The sequence below is a fragment of the Rattus rattus genome, chromosome 1, assembly GCF_011064425.1.
Source record: "Rattus rattus isolate New Zealand chromosome 1, Rrattus_CSIRO_v1, whole genome shotgun sequence".
Lineage (NCBI taxonomy): Eukaryota > Metazoa > Chordata > Mammalia > Rodentia > Muridae > Rattus > Rattus rattus.
The window spans coordinates 221773847-221779846 of record NC_046154.1 but is presented as its reverse complement, the minus strand read 5'-3'; positions in this window follow the sequence as shown (position 1 = coordinate 221779846).

Sequence of the window (6000 nt, the reverse complement as noted above, 5' to 3'; positions counted from 1 at the left end):
TGCCGAATGGCTGAGAAACACCTAAAGAAATGTTCAACATCTTTAGTCATCAGGGAAATGCAAATCAAAACAACCCTGAGATTTCACCTCATACCAGTGAGAATGGCTAAGATCAAAAACTCAGGTGACAGCAAATGCTGGCGAGGATGTGGAGAAAGAGGAACACTCCTCCATTGTTGGTGGATTGCAGACTGGTACAACCATTCTGGAAATCAGTCTGGAGGTTCCTCAGAAAATTGGACATTGAACTGCCTGAGGATCCAGCTATACCTCTCTTGGGCATATACCCAAAAGATGCCCCAACATATAAAAAAGACACGTGCTCCACTATGTTCATCGCAGCCTTATTTATAATAGCCAGAAGCTGGAAAGAACCCAGATGCCCTTCAACAGAGGAATGGATACAGAAAATGTGGTACATCTACACAATGGAATATTACTCAGCTATCAAAAACAACGACTTTATGAAATTCAGAGGGCAAATGGTTGAACTGAAAATATCATCCTGAGTGAGCTAACCCAGTCACAGAAAGACCTACATGGTATACACTCATTGATAAGTGGCTATTAGCCCAAATGCCTGAAGTACCCTAGATGCCTAGAACAAATGAAACTCAAGACGGATGATCAAAATGTGAATGCTTCACTCCTTCTTTAAAAGGGGAACAAGAATACCCTTGGCAGGGAAGAGAGAGGCAAAGATTAAAACAGAGACTGAAGGGACACCCATTCAGAGCCTGCCCCAAATGTGGCCTATATATACAGCCACCCAATTAGATAAGATGGATGAAGCAAAGAAGTGTAGAAGTGTAGATCGCTCCTGAGAGACACAGCCAGAATACAGCAAATACAGAGGCGAATGTCAGCAGCAAACCTCTGAACTGAGAATAGGACCCCCGTTGAAGGAATCAGAGAAAGAACTGGAAGAGCTTGAAGGGGCTTGAGACCCCATATGTACAACAGTGCCAAGCAACCAGAGCTTCCAGGACTAAGCCACTACCTAAAGACTATACATGGACTGACCCTGACTCTGACCTCATAGGTAGCAATGAATATCCTAGTAAGAGCACCAGTGGAAGGGGAAGCCCTGGGTCCTGCTAAGACTGAACCCCCAGTGAACTAGACTGTTGGGGGGAGGGGCGGCAATAGGGGGGGGGGGAGGGAACACCCATAAGGAAGGAAGGGGGGAGGGGATGTTTGCCCGAAACCGGGAAAGGGAATAACACTCGAAAGGTATATAAGAAATATTCAAGTTAATAAAAAAAAATATTTACTGAGGTCAACATAGACCCTGGTGATGCTCTGGTTTATCACTTACCGTTTGGAAAACAGTAAACAGAACTTAGCTGAGACTCATCAGCTCTATGTCACAAAAGAGCCAGTATTTGAGACAGGGAACATGAAGGGAGAAATTTACTAGGGCAGTCACAGAAGGCTTTTATACATAGTACTGTGGAAAACATGACTTTCAATTATATCAGATGTCTACTCTGCAAAATTAATTTGTCTCACATTTGATTGCAAATTTGTGTGTGTGTGTGTGTGTGTGTGTGTGTGTGTGTGTTTGCACTTATGGGACTTGTGATGATAGCTATTGATGTGTTAGATCCATTAGCAGGAAAATCTGCAAACAGTGACAAAGTGCCAGTAAATCTGTGCCATCACAGACCTCAAACAGAACAACAGTTCATTATAATATTGGATCTTTTGCTCTTTCCATGTGATGCAATCAAAGAATACCATTGGGTTTTCTTTTTTTCCATCAGTTATTTCAATGCATTGTATGAGTGAAGCCTCTACTTTCAATAAAAGTAAAAACAAATAAAACCAAAACAAACACAGTTAAAAAAACCATGTATTACATTTTTCCCATTCATATTTAAACTTATAAAACACTAGTTTAAGTTAAATCTTATGAACCAATTATATACTGAAAACACATATACTGTGCATTGTAGTTCACTAAGGCTGCTATGATAGAATATTATAGAGACATAGCTTCCTTGGCTTCATCATACACACTTCAAGATGCAGACAATCCTAGCCCAAGACATTAGCAGTTCTGTCATATATAAGGTCTCTCCAGTTTTGGGCCATCTTTTGCCTGTGCTAAACTTGTCAACAGTGTTCTGCACTCAGATATTCACCATATACCCAAAGAACCACTCTTCATCTTATCTGAGGATTAGAGTTTCATTGTAAGTGTCCTGAGGGATGTGGACAATGCATATATGTTTATATTTATAAAATATAGGCATCCAAGCAACTAAGACTCTTTATAATAATGTTTATTAAATAAAGCAAAATTTCTATGAAGATTACATTATTGAAACCCATAAATATAAAAAGCACAAATATAAATATGTTATTACTTTCTCATACTTTTGTATTCACTCTTTACTCTTTTAATTTTAATTTTTTTAATTTTATTTATTTTTATTTCATATTTTTTGGATATTTCTTTATTTACATTTCAAATGCTATTCCCTTTCCCAGTTTCCTGTCCATAAGTCTCCTATCCCCTCCACATCCACTTCTTTTGTAAGGGTGTTCCCCTCCCCATTCACCAGCCTTATTGGCTCCCATGACATTCCCTTGCAGTGGGGGTCCAACCTTGGCAGGACCAAGGACTTCCCTTCCATTGATGCCCAACAAGGCCAGCCTCTGCTACATATGCAGTTGGAGCCATGGGTCAGTCCATGTATGGTCTTTGGGTAGTGGGGTAGTACCTGGAAGCTCTGGTTTGGTTGGTATTGTTGTTCTTATGGGGTTGCAAGCCCTTCAGCTCTTTCAATCCTTTTCTCTAATTCATCCAACAGGGTTCTTGTTCTCAGTTCAGTAGTTTGCTGCTAGCATTCGCCCCTGTATTTGCTGTATTCTGGCTGTGTCTCTCAGCAGACATCTTATCCGGTTCCTGTCTGCCTGCACTTATTAGCTTCATCCATCTTGTCTAATTGGGTGGCTGTATATGTATGGGCCACATGTGGGGAAGGCTCTGAATGGGTGTTCCTTCTGTCTCTGCTGTAAACTCTGCCTTCATAGCCCCTCCTATTGATATTCTTGTTCCCCCTTTTAAGGAGTGAAGCATCTGCATTTTGGTCATCGTTCTTCTTGAGCTTCATGTGGTTTGTGGGTTGTATCTTTGGTAATTCAATCTTTTGGGCTAATATCCACCTCTCAGTGAGTGTGTAACATGTGCAATTTTTTGTGATTGGGTTACCTCACTCAGGACGATATTTTCAAGTTTAATCAATTTGCCTATGGATTTCATGAAGTCGTTGTTTTGATAACTGAGTAGTAATGCATTGTGTAGATGTACCACATTTTCTGTATCCATTCCTCTGTTGAAGGGCATCTGGGTTCTTTGCAGCGTCTGGCTATTATAAATAAGGATGCTATTAACATCCTTGTTGTATGCTGGAGCATCTTTTGGGTATATGCCCAGGAAAGTTGTAGCTGGGTCCTCAGGTAATGGAATGTCCAATTTTCGGAGAAACCTTCAAACTGATTTCCAAAGTGGTTGTACTAGTTTGCAATCCCACCAACAATGGAGGAGTGTTCCTCTTTCTCGACATCCTTGCTAACATCTGCTGTCATCTGAGATTTTTATCTTAGTCATTCTGAGTGGTGTGAGGTAGAATCTCAGGGTTGTTTTGATTTGCGTTTCCCAGATGACTAAGGATATTGAACATTTCTTTAGGTACTTCTCAGCCATTCAATATTCCTCAGCTGATAAGTCTTTGTTTAGCTCGGTACTCCATTTTTAATAGGGTTATTTGGCTCCCTGGAGTCTAACTTCTTGAGTTCTTTGTATATTTAGATATTAGCCCTCTATTGGATGTAGTATCGGTAAAGATCTTTTCCCAATCTGTTGGTCACTCTTAACTCTTAGTTCAGGTTTTATATAATAGAGCTCCATATATCTGTGTCATATAGACAAGAGATCAAGGAAATCTGTTAAGATGATACTAACACAGATAAGTTATTTTCTCTCCCAAGAATATACAGAGATTGCTATTCAAAGTAATTTAAACGTTTTCATCTAGAATTTTTAGTTTTGTTGAGTATAGGCTTTTATAGTTGGATATGATGACTTTTTTAATTCCTCCATTTCTGTTGTTATATCTCCTCTTTCAATTCTGATTTTGTTAATTTCCATAGTGCTTTTGGGCCCTGTAGCATTTGACTAAGGGTTCATGTATCTTGTTGACTCTTTCCAAGAACCAGCATTTGGTTTTGCTGATTCTTTGTATCAGTCTCTTTGTTTCTATTTGGTTGATTTCAGCCCTGAGTTTGACTATTTTCTGCCTTCTGTTCCTCTTAGGTGAGTTTGATTCTTTTTGTTTTAGAGCTCTCAGGTGTGCTGTTAAGTTGCTAGTGTAAGATCTCTCCAGTTTCTTTACCAGTGCTATGAATTTTCCTCAGCACTGCATTTATTGTGTTGCATAAGTTTGGGTATGATGTGTCAATATTTTCATTAAATACCAGGAAGTCTTAAATTTCTTTTTTTACTTCATCCCAAATTATCACTGAGTAGATAGTTGTTCCATTTCCATGTGAACATGGGCTTTTTGCTGCTTTTGCTCTTATTGAACACCAGCCTTAGGCCATGGAGGTCTGATGGGGTGCATAGGATAATTTTAATCTTCTTGTATCAGTTGAGGGTTGTTTCGTGACCAATTATATGGTCTATTTTGGAGTAGGTACCATGAGGTGCTGAAAAGAAGGTGTATTCTTTTGTTTTATGGTGAAATGTTCTGTAGATATCTGTTAAATCCATTTGGTTCATAGCCTCTATTAGTTTCACTATGTCTCTTTAGTTTCTGTTTCAATGACCTGTCCATTGGTGAGAGTCTCTGACTATTATTGTGTGGGATTCAATGTGTGTTTTATGCTTTAGTAAATTCTTTTTATATGAATATGGTTGTCCTTGCATTCAGGTCCTAGATACTCAGAATTGGGATTTTTCTCTTGGTGGATTTTCCCTTTGATGAGTATAAAATGTCCTTCCTTACCACATTTGATAACTTTTGGTTGAAAGTCTATTTTATTGGATACTAGGATGGCAACTCCAGCTTGTTTCTTGGGACCATTTGCTTGGAAGACTTTTTTCCATCTTTTGACTCTGAGATGGTGTCTGTCTTTGTTATTGATGTATGTTTCTTGTATGCAGCAAAGTGCGGATCTTATTTTATTTATCCAGTCTGTTAGCTTATGTCTTTTTATAAGTGAGTTGAGTAAATTGATATTGAGGAATACTAAAGACAGATGATTGTTGGTTCCTGATATATTTCTTTTTGTAGGTGGTTTTATGTGTTTGTGGTTCTCTCCTCTTGGTTTTGTTGCAAGATACTTAATATCTTGTCTTTTGTTTGGTGTAGGTATCTTCCTTGTTTTGGAGTTTTTCTTCTAGGATCCTCTATAGGGCTGGATTAGTAGATAGATACTGTGTGAATTTGTCTTTGCCCTGGAATATTTTGACTTCTCCATCTATTGAGAGTTTTGCTAGGTATAGTAGCCTGGGTTGGCATTTGTGTTCTCTTGGAGTCAGCATGACTTCTGACCAGACTCTTATAGCTTTCATAGTCTCTGTTGAGAAGTTTGGTGTAATTCTGATAGGCCTGCCTTTGTATGTTACTTGTCTATTTTCCCTTGCAGCTTTTAATACTTTTTTTTTTGTTCTGAGACTTTAGTGTTTTGATTACTATGTGATGAGAGGATGTTCTTTTCTGGTCCCATTTGTTTGGGGTTCTATAAGCTTCTTGTACCTTTATGACCATCTCTTTTTTTAGGTTGAGGAAGTTATCTTCTGTGATTTTGTTAAAGATATTTTCAGGTACTTTTAGCTGGGAATCTTGGTTCTCTTCTATTCCAATTATTCTGAGATTTGATCTTTTCATTGTATCCTGAATTTCCTGGATGTTTAGAGTTAAGAGGGTTTTTTTGGGGAGAATTTTTTTAATTGGATTTTTTATTTGCATTTCAATGTTATTCCCTTTC